This window comes from Phyllostomus discolor, chromosome X, assembly GCF_004126475.2.
Source record: "Phyllostomus discolor isolate MPI-MPIP mPhyDis1 chromosome X, mPhyDis1.pri.v3, whole genome shotgun sequence".
Classification (NCBI taxonomy): domain Eukaryota; kingdom Metazoa; phylum Chordata; class Mammalia; order Chiroptera; family Phyllostomidae; genus Phyllostomus; species Phyllostomus discolor.
This window is the reverse complement of record NC_050198.1, coordinates 22,075,148-22,092,387: the sequence shown is the minus strand read 5'-3', so window position 1 is coordinate 22,092,387 and position 17,240 is coordinate 22,075,148. Positions and strand designations below refer to the sequence as shown.

The following is a 17,240-nucleotide window of genomic DNA, read 5'->3' as shown; positions in this document are numbered from 1 at the left end:
CTGTTGTAATCTCTCCTCTTTCATTTCTGATTGTGTTTATTTGGGTTTTCTCTCTTTTTTTCTTGATGAGTCTGCTTAAAGGCTTGTCGATTTTGTTTATCTTTTCAAAGAACCAACTCTTGGATTCATTGATCTTTAGAATTGTGCTTTTAGTCTCTATGTCATTTAATTCTGCTCTGATCTTGGTTATTTCCTTCCTTCTGCTTGCCCTGGGCTGTCTTTGTTGTTTTTCCTCGAGTTCTTGTAGATGTAGGGTTAGGTTGTTTGTTTGAAATATTTCTAACTTTTTTAGGTGGGCCTGTATCGCTATGAACTTCCCTCTCAGGACTGCCTTGGCTGTGTCCCATAAGTTTTGGGTTGGTGTGAGTTCGTTTTCATTTGTATCCAAAAACCGTTTGATTTCTTCCTTAATATGATTCTTGACCCATTCATTGTTTAATAGCATGCTGTTTAATCTCCATGAATTTGAGTGTTTTGGGTTTTTTTCCTTGTGGTTGGTTTCTAGTTTCAGTCCCTTGTGATCCGAGAAATTGCTTGGTATGATTTCAATTTTTTTGAAATTGTTGAGGCTTGTTTTGTGTCCTATCATGTGGTCAATCTTTGAAAATGTTCCATGTACACTTGAAAAAAATGTGTATTTAGCTTCTTTGGGATGGAGGGTTCTGTAAATATCAGTAAAGCCCAGTTCGTCTAGGGTATTGTTCAATGCCACAATATCTTTGTTGATATTTTGTTTGGAAGATCTGTCCATTTTTGGTAGAGAGGTGTTAAAATCCCCCACAATAATTGTGTTGCTGTCCATATCTTTCTTGAAGTCCTCTAAGATTTTATTTATGTATTTGGGTGCTCCTATGTTGGGTACATATATATTTACAATATTTATGTCTTCTTGGTGAAATCTTCCCTTGAGTATTATGAAATGACCTTCTGGGTCTCTCTTTATGGACCTTCCTTGGAAGTCTATTATGTCAGATATGAGTATTGCTACCCCAGCTTTTTTTTCCTGTCCATTTGCTTGGAAAATTTGTTTCCAGCCCTTCACTTTCAACCTGTGCTGATCTTTTATCCTCAGGTGGGTCTCTTGTAGGCAGCATATGTGTGGGTCATGTTTTCTTATCCAATCAGCTATTCTATGTCTTTTGATTGGAGCATTTAATCCATTTACGTTTAAGGTTATTATTGATAGGTACTTATTCATTGCCTTTTATGTACGTGTGATCCTCTCTCACTCTCTCTTTTCCTTTCTTTCCTTAAAGCAGTCCCTTCAGCATCTCTTGCAGAGCTGGTTTAGTGGAGGTGTATTCTTTTAGACTTCTTTTGTCTGAAAAGCTTCTTATTTGGCCTTCTATCTTAATTGAGAGCCTTGCTGGGTAAAGTAGTCGTGGTTGCAGGCCTCTGGTTCTCATTACTTGGAGTATTTCTTGCCATTCTCTTCTGGCTTGGAGTGTTTCCATTGAGAAGTCAGCTGTTAGCCTTATTGGGGCCCCCTTGTATGTTACTTCCTTTTTCTCCCTTGCTGCCTTTAAGATTCTCTCTTTGTCTTGAAATTTTGCCATTTTAATTATGATGTCTTTTGAGGTGGGCCTCTTTGGGTTCCTCTTGATTGGGACTCTCTGTGTTTCCTGTATTTGTGTGACTTTTTGTCTCATCAAATTAGGGAAGTTTTCCATCATCACTTGTTCAACTAGGTTTTCTATCCCTTGTTCTTCTTCTTCTCCTTCTGGTATCCCTATTATGCGGATATTATTACGTTTCATATTGTCTTGCATTTCTCTTAATCCCTCTTCATTTTTTCTGAGCCTCTTTTCCTCTTCTTGCTCTTTCTGGGTGTTTTCTTCTATTTTGTCCTCTAGCTCGCTGATCCGATCTTCTGCTTCATCGATCCTGCTTTTCATTCCTTCTACTGTGTTCTTCAGTTCAGAAATTGTATTCTTCATTTCCTCTTGGCCCTTTTTGAGAGTTTCTATTTCCTTTTTTATGCGGATGTAGTTTTCATTGAGTTCATTGTAGCTTCCCTGTAGTTTCTCGTAGCTCATTGTGAGCTCATTGAGCTTCCTGACAATCACTGCTTTGAATTCAATATCTGATAGTTGAATTGCCTCTGTTTCATATAGCATTCTTTTTGAGGCTTCCTCCTTTCCTTTCATTTGGGGATTATTTCTTTTTCTTCCCATTGTTTGTGAGACTCTTCTTGTTCGCCTCAGCTTCTTATATTGATCTGTTCTGGCTCCCTGGGTTTATGATGTGAACTTCTTTAGTAGAGTAGCAGTGAGTTTCAGTGGTGCTGTTTCCTTGACCCCCCAAGCTCACTGGTCTTGGGCTGTCGTTTAAGTTGGCTTTGTATTTGCCTTTGGGTTTTGATTGTTGTTGAGTCTTTCTTTGGTGGTTTCTTCCCCCCAGCTGGTTAAATGTGGGTCACTCTGTCCACCACCTTCTGTATTTTGTTGTGCTGGTGAGAGCAGGTTGTGTTGAAGCTGGTTCTTCTGTGTGTACAAGGTTTAAAGAAATCTTGTTCAGTTGTTTGTATTGGGTACTGTCTCTACTGTTTAGTTGTATTTCCAGATAAGTCCTGGATTGAGGTTTGTGTGGTTACTACTCCCTCCTTTGCCTTCTTCTGCTGTTATCTGTTAGTGGTTCCTTTGTTGTTGGGTTTCCTCTTCCAGTGGGTATCCTGGTGTTCACCTCCTCCACCTATTCTTTTTTGTCATCAGTTGGAGGGGGAAGGCAAAATGGTTTAAGACAGCAACCGAGAATTCTATGCTATTTACAGTAGTAGCAAGTAGGGAAGATATAGGAGATCCTTTCACTATGTATAGTGTTAACCGTGGTCTTCCACCCAGCTAGCTGATTTTTATAAAGGATGGAAAGAAGATAAGACTCTTGTTGGGGGAGGAAGGATTGTGAGCTGGATCTATAAAGCAGAGAGGTTGTGGGCGGTCAGATTCTGGGGTAAGGTGAGAGTAAAGGATAGTAAATAGGTGTAGTGTGTGAGAGAATAGAGTTAGCCACTACAGTAATAGAGTTCAGGAAACTTTGAAATGGGCTAAGATCTGGGGGGGGTTGTTGTGAAGTAATTACAATTGCATGGAACAGCAGTTATTTACAATAATATTATGGCAACATTCATATGGCAGAGTCTATGAGATCTAGGTAACAAGAATAGGAAGTACAGAACATTGAGTAGTATGCTGATGGGACACAGGTGAGTTAATGGACAGTAGATTAGTAATACAGTATAGAAAGAGATATCAGGGGAAAGCTGTCAGGTCATACAATAAAACCAGCCTAGCAAAGCAGACTATACAAAAATAAGAGGGATATAAAAATACTGTTAAAAAAGATGTAGGAACACTGGAAAAATAATAATAATACAAATATGCAATAACTTGCAGGTTCTCTGTAATAGCAGAGTGACATTTATCTCACTGTCCCAGCTGTTGTGATGCCCCTTCTTTGAGTTCAACTTTGGTCTTTTCACCGATCCAGGATTTTGTCTCACTTGTAGGTATTTAGGAAAAATTTAAAAAAGGAAAAGGCAGACGAAGGAAGGAAGAAGAGATAAAATTGGAGGACAGGAAGGAGGAAGGAATAAAACAAGAAATCAGGTAAGAGAGGAAAGGAAATCAAAAGAGAATAAACAATAAAACTTAAAAATTAAAAATTGTTAAAAATAGAATAAATTAAAAAGTCTCTTGATTCAAAGTGGCCAAACAGGTTTTTCTGCTCTTGCTGGTTGAGGCAAGCTGAAGGATGATTTGTTTGGCTTTTCTTCCTTGGCCCGTGGAGTTCGCACTGGCTCCTCAGCTTTGGGCCCTGGGTGTGGGAATCAGGTCTTTCCCCAGGGTTACTGCTGTGGGCTGGTGTGTGGGGATGCTCTCCTTGCAGGCGCCGCCCCTGCGCCGGTGCTCCCGTGAGCAGGCACGGCCCATCCGCCGTGGGTGCGGCACATGGGCCACCGGTGCAGGCACGTGCCCGTGCCTGCGCTCTCACAGCTGGGGAGCAGACAGGCTAGAGCCACTGATCACTTTAGGAGAATTCCCCAAACAGTGTCTGTGTCTATTCACTCCTTCCTCTTGAGAAATTCCTCCCGTTCGAGCCTGCTGCTCCCCACAGTGGCCTGGCTTCTTTCACCGCCAAAGCTCCAGCCCGAACGGTGACTGTGGGAGTCCGGGTCTGCTGCGCGACTTGGCTCTGGTGTCCACCGCCTCCAAAGCTGCTCACCACCCCGGTGTGTTTGCCAGCACCTGGATTCCTCCCAGAGCCACTCAGACCTTGCCCGGCTGGGGAGGGAGCAGTTGACCTGGCTCTCTCCCAATAACCCTATGGTAAACCCAGCCGCAGCCCCCGGGCCTGGGGCTGCAGCCCCGGGACCACACGCTTGTCCTGGGACCCTACCTTGTTGCAGCACTCCCTTAGGATCCGTTCTTTGTTCTTTCGGTTCTGCCACAATCCTTGGTCCTCTGTTTTCAAAAATGCTGAAATATGTTGGTTGCTTGACTTTCTACTCCATAGATCGGTCAGGATTTTCTCCCCTGAGCAGAGGAAAGCCAAATCTGCTCCTTCCTACTCCGACGCCATCTTAGATCCCCTCTGTAATTTCCCATTCTTTTCCCATTCGTTACAACATTAATTCACCTCAGACCACCCAAGATGAGGTATTATTTTTTTAAAATAGCTTTTGTATTATATGAACCCTGGATTTGGTAACATCCAGTATGAATTGTTGATCTGAAGAAACAAAGGTTAAACTATTTATGCTACCTGTTGTCATCTCAATTTGAAACTTCTCTTTCAATTATAATAAATAGTCTGGTATTTGGCTGCAAAGATATAATTTAAACAAGCCAATGTTAATTTTCTTATAGTTACAGAGAATAATTCTCTGAAATGTAAATTCTCAGAAAGTCTGTCAATTTAATATCATGTATGGTTAAATATGAAACTGGAGAAGTGAGAGATAGGAGAGTTACTGTTCAAACATAAAATTGGTACCATTCTTTAAAGCAAAATTAAATTCAAAATGGAAAGATTAAACATTGAAGTAATATGTCATGTTTAGTTTTGCCCTCAAGTACAAAAGACAGCTCAGTTCCTATGTGATATATTTGAAAAATAGCTTCCACTTCTACCTCCTCACCAATATCTGTTTTTGTGATGAAATTCTACCATTCCTTGTGCTTCAGAGCATATTTAATCTTTAGAAGTCCACCATATAAAGTTGCAACTACCTGTTGGAAGGAAGGGCAGTGTTATACACACTAATAAATTAGAAGACCTCAGGAAATGGAAGATACCAAAGCAATCTCTTATATTTCTATCACACTCTGCAAGGAGGTTTAACACTCTCAAACAATTCTGTGTAATAGGCAGAGCAATTACTGTCATATTCATTTTACATATGAGGAAACTAAGGCTCAGAAAGATGAAGTTGCCCCATGCCTAACAAATGGAACAAAGAATTTTGATTCCAAATCACTTGTTTCCTGGTCAGCAACACTTTACACTACCCCAAATCTAGAACCAAGAGACTGAAAAAAGAAGGGGAATGGAGGGAGAATATTAAGGATCTCACTCTTCTGCCTAGAGTTCAATACTATTGTATTTTCAACTGGATGGAATTCACTCTCCTTCATCCTCAATTAGCATGAGCAGTCTTACCCCTTTCTTAAGGCATCCTAGTGAAATGACATCAAAATAAACAATCCTCCTCACCCACTGACCCACACAAAATATGCCTGTCCTGATTCTAAAAAGCTTTGTAAAACCATGTAGGCATTTTCTGAAGCTTCTTTACGAAGCAATAAAGAAGAACTACACCTCACCATGGAACAAAACTTCCCCAAAGTCCTCTCTTAGGCATCACTCGCTCATTCATTTATGGTGGCTTCTCCAACTCTCTCCTCTCTCATAATCTCCCCAGTGGCCTCTCTCACATAGCTCTCAGCATTTTCAGGGGGGAACTATTCTCATCTTCTGGAGGGTAGTGCTATACCTTTCACATGTAATCAACTTGGGGCTTCACTATCTCTGATTCTTCTCTCCACTTACCATATTTTTCAGACCATAAATGCAGCTAGGTTTTAGAGGAAAATAGGGGAAAAAAAATTGAAGCACGAAATGTGGTAAAATATTAATAACATAAATAACATAAGTATTTCACCAATGTAAATGTAAACAGAATTCACAGCAGCATTAACAACCATTATTCCTCCCAAATTTGGTGGGGGGAAAGGTGCATCTTATAGTCCAAAAAATACAGTAATACCCTAGCATCGGTGCTCCAACAACCCAGGATTCTCAAGAGGTGAAAGAAAGAAAAAGGCTGAGAAAACATGTGCATTATTAAACTTAGTTTCTGTCATAGCTAAAAACAAAGTTTCAAAGTGTTTGTGAGAAATTATCATCTCAGTCCTGTCCTCTATCCTTACTCTCCTAATGCAGCCCCTTTAAAAGAAAAACGGGCTTATTATAAAAGGAAAAGTATCTCTCCCTCTAATCTAAGGGATTGAGGCTATGCTCTTTGAATAGTCAAGAAAATGAAGAATTACATACAGATCTACTGTCCAGTATTAGAAATATCCTAGCTTAGGCATTCTCAGTTAGAAAGACAGCACCAGTTTTAAAGATGGGACAATATAGGGTAGTGCAAAAGTTGGCTTACCATTGTGAGAATATGAAACACAGAGTTTATTTTTATATTATTATTTATTAATTATTATATTATTTTTCATACAAACAACTGTAAACCTACCCTATATGTACTTGCCCTCAATACAAAAGTTAAGCTGAAATATCTTTCTTTTGTTCCTCTCTAGATTGCAAGCTCCTTGAGGGCTTCTTTGTGTTTATTTTAGGGTGTATCAGTGCTTTGCACATAGTAAGTGCTCAATTAATATTATTACAAAAACTATATCCAATTGTCAAAACCTAATAGATAAATGATTTAAAATAATTTTGTAATTTTAGATTCTTCCAGAACCCAGATGTCCAATATTTATCTGTACAGCCTTTCTCAGTTCTGTTAACCCCATAGAAGCATTAGCCATTCTTATTATAAAACATTTAAAATTAATCCATAACTTGTAGAAATACTATGAAAAACAGACACCACTGGCTTTTTTTCTTGTTTTCAGTTCTAACATGATGTAAAAGTTAAAATGTTTGGATAGAATGTTCATTTAATATAAATCATATATGCATAAGACAAGGTCTCTGACTATATTAGGCAGTCCAAACTATCTTTATTATATTTTAATATAGGAAGAACAAAGGGTTGTATGGACATTACTCTGCAAACAGATCCAAGATAAACATTGCATCCAGTCCTATCTTTCTTGCTTTAGAAGTCTCAGTTGAGTGCTAAATTGTAAAGCATGGGTATATCACTTGAAAAAAATATTTACAGAACTTAAAACTTTTAAACACTACTTGCCCTTTATAAGAACTGCATTGAAGCCCTGGCTGGTATAGCTTAGTGGATTGAGCGCGGGCTTTCAAACCAAAGTATTGCAGGTTCGATTCCCAGTCAGGGCACATGCCTGGGTTGCAGGCCATGTCCCCAGTTGGGGCCACGGAGAGACAACCACACATTGATGTTTCTCTCCCTCTCTTTTTCCCTCCATTCCCCTCTCTAAAAATAAATAATAAAAATCTTTTTAAAAAGTTCAAAATATTTAAAAAAATTTAAAACAGAGAACTGCAATGAGGAAGGAGGAGCTAGATACCACACATTTCAGTTCCCTAGTAAATCAAAACTACAGACTTTCATTTATACTGAGTACACTTGTTGTTTTAATTTAGATTTCCCTGAAAGTGGAGCCAGGTATAGAGTTCTCTGTGGGTGGTTTCTATTTTTCAAAGCCTAGTCACCTGGACTATTTTAGGTTTAGGTACATTTCTTCTCTTTCTTTTCTTTCTTTCTTTCTTTTCTTTCTTTCTTTCTTGTCTTTCTTTTTCTTCTTTTTCTTCACTTCCTTCCTTCCTTCAATTCCTTCCTTCCTTCCTTCCTCCTTCCTTCTTCTTCCTTATTCCTCTTCTTTCTTCTTTCTTTCTTTCTTTCTTCTTTCTTTCTTTCTTTCTTTCTTCTTTTCTTTCTTTCTTTCATAACTGTAGAGTTAAGGGAACCAGAGGGTTTCTTTTAAAGATTTTATTTATTTATGTTTAGAAAGAGGGCGAGGGAGGGAGAAAGAGAGGGAGAGAAACATCAATGTGTGGTTGCCTCTCTCATGCCCCCTATCAGGGACCTGGCTCACAACCCAGGCATGTGCCCTGACTGGGAATCCAATCAGCGACCCTTTGGTTCACAGGCTGGCACTCCGTCCACTGAGCCACACTGGTAAGGCAGGTTTTAGATATATTATTCAACCCTATACCATTTTTTCTTCCTCTCAGTAATTCCTCATAGTTTCTGGAGGTACAAAGGGGTCACTTTCTTGCTTTCCAGTACATTTATAGATTTATTTATATATTTACTTTTTTTTTGCATTTTCTAGAAACTGGACACAGGACAGGGAGCTTGTTTGTATTCTTAGTATACTAGCATAAACTGAAATTGATAATTTTCATTAATCTTGTGATGGTGCACTACACAAGCACTAAAGTCACTATTTTGGGTTTATTATCATCTCTGCTAATGAACAAAGTGAATCTCAGTTCTAGATATAGTGTCCAGAGCTTACTCTTCCCATGAGAGTGCTTATTGTTACCCAATATGTGTTATGCTCTCTCATTGTAATAAAATCCCTAAGCCGACTGGTGTGCCTCAGTGAGATGGTCATTGTTACTCAAAGAGAAGAATGGATTGCAGATCTGGTCCTCACTTGGGGACACGTGAGAGGGGTAACCAATAGATGTTTCTTTCTCACACTGATGTTTCTCTCTCTTTCTTTCTACCTCCCTTCCCCTCTCTAAAAAAATAAATAAAACATTTTGAAAATAATTAAATAAAATTCCTAAGCTTAGGTGGGCATATGGACACCAAGGTAGAGACTGCATGTCCTAGCATCCCTTGCAGCTAGATGTGTCCGTGTCAGTAAAATCTGGTCAAAGAGCTATAGTGGAAGCAATTATGTGTTATAAATTTTTAACTACAAGCTCCAGGGGAGGAGGTGAGGAAGCCCTAATTTGTAGCATTTGCTGATTTATACAGTGTAAATACTCCCACCATGTCGATTTCAAGATACAATGTCACTAAATGAAAAGATTTTCAAGGAGCAAAAAAATACCATTATATAGTATTCCTATCTATGGTAACTAGATGCAAATAACATCAATAGACCATAGATAATGTAGTAATAGAGTAAATGGAGAAAATAAGAAAAGACAGCTTAAAATATTTACCTTTTTAATAACTATTTGTTAATAGTAAATTTGTATTACAATATTTAATGATGACTGTGTTTTAACAACCAGCTAACAAAATCTTGAAAATTAACACGTGCTCTCTGAGCTGCTTAAAGCTGCTATGAGCCAGCTCTGGCACACCAGAATGGAAGTGATATCTGAATCTCTGTCACAGTATTAAAAGGAAGATTCAAGTCTTCCACTTCCATTTTCCTGTTTCTGTAGTCCAAAAATCCAGATAAGTGTTGGTGAAACCACTTAATCAACATGAAAACATCTTTGTGAATAGTAAAGCAAAAAGAGAGACGAAAGCTGGGTCTCTGGATAACATTTTAAAGTAGTTTCCCTCTTCTCTATTCTACCTCCCAGTCAGACTTTTCTGTGAGAGAGATATAAACTATCTATCTTTTGTAAAAAATCACTGTAATATGATCTCTGTTAAAGTAGGCAAACAAACTAACACTGAGTTTGCTACCAGAAGCAGGGCTGATATAACAGAATCTGGAATATATGCTACTTGCTTAGCAGCAGGCAGCGAGGAAACAAATAATGCAGTCTGAGTACATGGTGACTAATATTATTTCATAACAAACATGTGGTAAACCAATTTTCAGTGTATTTGAAGAAAGTCCATCTGCCTACTTAGATCAAAGCTCATGGGGAAGTAGTTACAAAAGTCACTTTGTTGGTACATCATGACTTTGTTTACCAAAGTACTGTTGTCAAGAACTAAATACAGGAAAGAAACAGTTAACCACTTTTTTTAAAAAGATGAAAGGGAAGAGATTTTTACTAAGGGATGCTTTCAGCTTGCAGCCTACAATCTAAATCGATTGAGAATTCGATAATTTAAGGTTTTGTAATTTTGGAAAAAAGCAACTGCTTCCATACTTTCAACACCAGAGTTAAGACTGTGGCTCTCCAAGCCTTTCTCAAGAACATCTCACATCATTGTTCTTGGCCAAAAAATGGAAACCAGACCAGCAGGAATGATTAGATTAAGGGTTTTATAATCTCTTCAAAGTTCTTGGTTTCAGGTGACTTCAAGTTAGCCACCATTATACTGAGAAACAAGAAAAATTATTGAGGAAGAAGACAAGAGTTGAGCACAGAGGTTAGTAAATAAAGGAAAATGTTGACAAACTTAAGAACTACTGTTCCTAGTTGCTTTTACCTGGGACTGATTGAAAGCAAATAAACTAGTAGTTTTTTAAATTTTTTATGGAATTATAATGCCCAAACCTATTTAAACCGTAAAATAACCCCTAATCCCTCAAATCTGTACTGGTTGAAATTGGGCTATAAAAAACTGCAACCCATTTCAAATGCAGCCATCCAGGATAAGAGACAAAGGAGTTATTCCCAGAGCAGAACTAGTGTCACTCCACTGCCAGGGCATTAACTTTTCACAATTGCTGGTAGCAGAATTTGGTAATTGCAATGGACAATAAGTACCATGTTTCCCATTCTTTCCTTTTCTGGAATAGGAGCTTTAAGTGTGGTTATTTTATCCCTCTTCACCACAGCACATTAGATAATGCAGAGGTTAATCATTTGTATTTAAATTTATAGATTTCCAGACCTTGAGAAGTCACATCCAAACCTAATAGAAATATGCACCATCCAGACATGCTGAGTTTTGAGTTAGATAAAGTAACTGCATAGCAGTTTGGGTTGTTTCTGTGGAGAAAGTGATATGCACGGATGCTTGGGTGGCCAGAGAGTGGACTATAATCTAGACTGCTTAATGTTCTCAATATGCATTCTTTCTTTTTCTTTTTAGCACTAGAAACCTCCACTGTTAAACTGGGTAGCCACCAGCTAAAGACTACATTTCCCAGAACACTCTGCAGCTACGTTTGGCTACCAGTTCCGGTGTGCAACTTTTGGGTAATACCCTTAAAAAGAAGGTGTCTGGCCTCAATTTCATTTTGTCTCCCCCTGCATGGGTTTAAACAGATGTGATGATAATGAGCCTTCTTTGACTCTGAGAATGAGGAGGATCCAATGGATTGGCAAGAACAGCAGGGGAAAGGAAAGTGAGTCTCTTGATAAGTTTGTAGATTAGGGCTTCTTTATCCTTCTATCTACCAGCTTGGACTTTCATATGGAAGAGAAATAAAACTTCCTTCTTGTTAAAACCACTGTTATTTAGTCTCTGCTAAAATAGCTGAACCAATACATACAGCCTGCTTCCCCAAATTTCTGGTTGTAATGATTATAAGTAATCACATTACTGAGACATTTTATTGACCAATATAGTTTTTTGATTGAAAGGCATGATCCCTATTCAATCTCATATTTCATCTCAAAATATGTTTTAATTATTTGGTAAATATAATTATAGTAAAATTACTATTTTATATGTTATTGAAGGATTTCAGACAGTATGATATTGCTCCATATCAGTCTGAGAAGTTTCTATTGACCTATCTTTCAGCTTTCTGCTTCTTTCCTTGGCTGTATCCAGTCTACTGATAAGCCTATCAAAGGAAATTTTTTATTTATATTATAAGGCTTTTGATTTCCAGCTCTACAAAAACTCTTAGAACTTCCACCTCTCCACTTAAATTACTCATCTGCCCTTATGTGTTGTCTATTAACCCATTACTGCCTTTAACATATTAATCATACTTATTTTTAATCATTTTTATTAATGTTTGAATACAATTATCTCCATTTTCCCACCACCACTTTCCCCTCCCACACCCACCCTCACCTTCCACCTTAAATTCTTCCTCTCTTTTGCATTTCCATGGGTCCTTTATAAATGTTTTTTGATGACCCTTTTTCTTTTTTCCCCATTATTTCCCTTTCTCTGGTTACTGTCAGTTTATTCTTTATTTCAGTGTCTCTGGTTATATTTTGCTTGCTTGTTTGTTTTGTTGATTACGTTCCATTTATAGGTGAGATCATATGGTATTTGTCTTTCACCATCTGATTTACTTCACATAGCATAATGCTCTCCAGTTCCATCCATGCTGTTATGAAGGGTAGGACCCCCTTCTTTCTTTCTGCTGCATAGTATTCCATTGTGTAAATGTACCGCATTTTTTTATCCACTCATTTACTGATAGGCACCTAGGCTGCTTCCAGCACTTCGCTATTTTAAATTGTGCTGCCATGAACCTTGGGGCGCATAGGTTCTTTTGAATTAGTGTTTCAGGATTCTTAGTGTATAACCACAGCTGTGGAATTGCTGAGTCAAAGGGCAATTCCACTTTCGGTTTTTTGAGGAAATTCCATACTGTTGTCCACAGTGGTTGCACCTGAATGCATTCCCACCACAGTATACTGGGTTCCCTTTTCTCCACAACCTCACCAGCACTTACTGTTTGTTAATTTCTTCATGATGGCCATTCCGACTGGTGTGAAGTGGTATCTCACTGTGGTTTTAATTTGCATCTCTCTGATGGCTTGTGATGCTGAGTATCCTTTCATATGTCTCTGGGCTCTCTGTATGTCCTCCTTGGAGAAGTGTCTGTTCAGGTCCTTTGCCCATTTTTTAATTGGATTTTTTGTCTTTCTGGTGTGGAGTCATGTGAGTTCTTTATAAATTTTGGATATCAAACCCTTGTCTGAGACATCATTGGTAAATATATTTTCCCATATGTTTGGTTCCCTTTTCATTTTCCTAATGTTTTCTTTAGCCATGCAGAAGCTTTGTATTTTAATGAAGTCCCATTTGTTTATTCTTTTCTTTATGTCCCTAGCCCTACGGGAGATATTAGTGAAAATATTGCTGCATGGAAAATCTGAGATTTTGCTCCTTATGTCTCCTCTAGGACTTTTATGGTGTCATGGCTTATGTTTAAGTATTTTATCCACCTTGTATTTATTTTTGTGTATGGTGTAAGTTGATGGTCAGCTTCACTTTTTTTTTTGCATGTAGCTGTCCAGCTCTCCCAACACCATTTGTTGAAGAAGGTATTTTTACTCCATTTTATGCTTCTGCCCTCTTCAGCAAGTAGTGATTGACCATAGAGACTTAGGTTTATTTCTGGGCTCTCTAATCTGTTCCATTGGTCTATGTGTCTGTTCTTATGACAGTACCAGACTGTTTTGACTATTGTGGCCTTGTAATATAGTTTCATGTCAAGTACTGTGATCCCTCCTACTTTGTTCTTCCTTTTCAAAATTGCTGTGGCTATTTGGCGTCTTTTATGGTTCCATATAAATTCTTGAAATGTTTATTCTATATCTGTGAAATATGTCATTGGTATTTTAATAGGGATTGTGTTGATCTATAAATTGCATTGGGTCATATGGACTTTTTCATGATGTTAATACTTCCAATCCATGAACACAGTATATGCTTCCATTTATTTGTGTCTTTCTTAATTTCTTTCTTCAGCGCTGTGTAGTTTTCTGAGTACAGGTCTTTCACCTCCTTGTTAAGGTTTATTCCTAAGTACTTTATTTTTCTTGTTACTATAGAAAATGGCATTTTCCCCCTGATTTCTGACTCTGATCTTTCATTGTTGCTATATAAAAATGCATTTGGATTCTGAATATTTACTTGGAACCCTACTGTTTTGCCAAATTCGCTTATTAGGTTGAACAGTTTTTTGGTGGAGTATATAGGGTTTTCTATGTACACTATCATGTCATCTGCCAACAGTGACAGTTTTACTTCCTCCTTTCCAATTTGGATACCTTTTATTTCTTTTCTGTCTGATCGCTGGGGCTAGGACACCCAATACTGTATTGAATAGAAGTGATAAAAGCAGACATCCTTGTCTTGTTCCTGGTCTTAATAAGAAAGCTTTTACTTTTTGCCTATTGAGTATCATATTGGCTGTAGATTCCTCATATGTGGCCTTTATCATGTTGAGGAATCCTCCCTCTACTCCCACTTTGCTGAATGTTTTTATTATAAATGGGTGTTGTATATTATCAAATATTTTTTTCTGTATCTATTGATATGATCGTGTGATTTTTCTCTTTCCTCTCATTTATGTGATGGATTTCATTTATTGATTTGTGAATGTTGTGCCATTCTTGCATCTCTGGGATGAATCCCATGTGATCATGCTGTATGGTCTTTTTAATGTATTGCTGGATGCTGTTTACTGATATTTTGTTAAGGATTTTAGCATCTATGTTCATCAGCAATATTGGCCTATAGTTCTCTTTCTTTGTTTTGTCTTTATATGGTTTTGGGATTAGGATGATCCTGGCTTCATAAAAAGAGTTTGGGAGTCCTCCCTCTTCTTGGGTGTTTTTTTTTTGTTGTTGTTGTTGTTTTGTTTTGTTTTTGAATAAGCTGAGAAGGATAGGGCATAGCTCTTCCTTAAAGCTATTGAATTTGTGAAATTCTCCTCTGTAACCATCTGGTCTAGGGCTTTGGTGTGCCAGGAGATTTTTTATTACTGCTTTGATTTCATCAGCTGTTACTGGTCTGTTCAAGCTTTCTGCTTCTTCTTCATTCCATTTTGGAAGATTATATTTTTCTAGACATTTGTCCATTTCACCTACTTTTCAAATTTCTTGGCATATAGTTCTTTGTAGTAATTTCTTATAATCCTTTCTATTTCCATGGTATCAGCTGTAGTCTCTACTCTTTCATTTCTCATTTTGTTTATTTGTGTCCTCTCTCTTTTTTTCCTGATAAGTCCGGTTAAATCTTTGTTGATTTTGTTTATGTTTCCAAAGAACCAGCTTCTGGATTTGTTGATCCTTTGAATTATTCTTTTAGTCTCTATGTCATTTAATTCTGCTCTGAGCTTGGTTATTTTCTTCCTTCTACTTTCTCTGGGCTTTGTTTGTTTTTGTTCCTCCAGTTCTTGTAGGCATAGGGTTAGGTTGTTTATTTGAAATGTTTCTTCTTTTTTAGGTAGGCCTGTACTGCTATGAACTTCCCTCTGAGGACTGCCTTCACTGTGTCCCATAAGTTACTGGACTGTTGTGAGTTCATTTTCATTTGTTTCCAGAAACTTTTTGATTTATTCCCTGATCTCATTATTAACCCATTCATTGTTTAATAGTATGCTGTTAAATCTCCATGAGTTTGAGTGTTTTTGAGTTTTTTCCTTGAGGTTGGTTTCTAGTTTCAGGCCTTGTGGTCTGACAAGATGCTTGATATTTCAATTTTCTTGAATTTGTTGAGGCTTGTTTGGTGTCCTATCATGTGGTCTATCTTTGAAAATGTTCCATGTGCATTTGAAAAGAATGTGTATTTTACTTCTTTGGGATGAAAGTTTCTATATACATCAGTTAAGTCCATTTGGTCTAGGGCATTGTTCAATGCTACAATATCCTTGTTGGTATTTCGTTTGGAAGATGTATACATTTTTGACAATGGGGTGTAATATCCCCTAGTGTAAGTGTGTTGCTGTCTATCTTTCTTGAAGTCTTCCAAGATTTCCCTTATATATTTGGGTGCTCCTATGTTGAGTGCATATATCTTCATAGTGTTTATGACTTCTTGATGGATTCTTCCCTTGAGTATTATGAAGTGTCCTTCTTGGTCTCTTTTTGTGGCCTTTGTTTTGAAGTCTATCTTGTCAGATATAAGTATATGTATGCAGGCTTTTTGTTTTCCCTCTCTGTTTGCTTGGAATATTTTTTTTCCAACTCTTCATTTTCAGTCTCTGTAGGTCTTTGTCCTGAGGCGGGTCTCTTATAGGCAGCATATGTTCAAGTCATGATTTCTTATCCATTCAGCTACCCAATGTCTTTTTATTGGAACATTTAATCCATTTACATTTACGGTCATTATGGATAGCTATTCATTGCTATTTAATCCCTTTGTACCTTTGTTCCCTTTTCTCTCACTGTTTTTCTTCCTCTTCTTAAAGCAGTCCCATTAGCATATCTTTCAATGCTGGTTTGGTGGAGGTATATTCTTCTAGCCTTCCTTTTTCTGGGAAGATCCTTATTTCACTTTCCATTTTAATGAAGAGCCATGCTGGATAGAGTAGGTCTGGTTCAGGCTTTTGCTTTTCATTACTTGGAATATTTCTTGCCATTTCTTTCTGGCTTACAAGCCAGAAGAAACATTACAATATTTCTGTTGATAAGTCAGCTGCTAGCCATATCAGGGCTCCTTTGTATGTTACTTCCTGTATCTCCCTTGCTGCCTTTAAGATTCTCTCTTTGTCTTTAAATTTTGCCATTTTAATTATGATGTGTCTTCCAGTGGGCCTCTTTGATATCCTCTTGTTTGGGACCCTCTCTGCTTCCTAGACTTGTGTGGCTCCTTCTCTCATCAAATTAGCGAAGTTTTCTATCATTACTTGTTCAAACAGGTTTTCTATTCCTTGCTCCTCTTCTACTCCTTCTGGTATCCCTATTATATGGATATTATTACATTTCATGTTGTCCTGCATTTCCCTTAACCCCTCTTCATTCTTTTTTTTAAGATTTTATTTATTTATCTTTAAAGGGAAAGGAAAGGAGAGAAACACCAATGTATGGTTGCGTACCCTGTGTACTCATGTGTACCCTGCTGGGAACAGGCCTACAACCCAGGCATATGCCCTGACTGGGAATCGAACCACGACCCTTTGGTTCGCAGGCCCACACTCAATCCACTGAGCTACACCAGCCAGGGCCTCTTCATTCTTTTTTAGTCTTTTTTCCTTTTCTTGCTCTTTTTGGGAGTTTTTTCTACCTTGTCCTCCAGCTCACTTATTCGATCCCTTCCTTCATCTAGCCTGCTTTGGATTTCTTTTACTGTATTGTTTAATTCAAAAATTGTATTCTTCATTTCCTCTTGGCCCTTGTTGACTGTTTCTATGTCATTTAAAAATTTTTTTTAAAGATTTTATTTATTTATTTTTAGAGAGGGGAAGGGAGGGAGAAAGACAGAGAGAGAAACATCAATGTGTGGTTGCTTTTCACATGCCCCCTTCTGGGGACCTGGCCTGCAACCCAGGCATGTGCCCTAGACTGGG

At 37.9% G+C, this 17,240-nt stretch overlaps 1 long non-coding RNA gene across 1 annotated transcript; it reads right to left on the bottom strand.

Annotated features, from left to right (window-relative positions):
* Positions 1-8,186: 8,186 nt before the first annotated feature.
* Positions 8,187-16,897, bottom strand: LOC118498443. The gene is made up of 3 exons (XR_004900933.1): positions 16,779-16,897; positions 16,404-16,406; positions 8,187-8,218 (listed from the first exon to the last, which is right to left on the bottom strand). It is a non-coding gene; the product is annotated as an uncharacterized LOC118498443 (long non-coding RNA).
* Between the last annotated feature and the right edge of the window lie 343 nt (positions 16,898-17,240).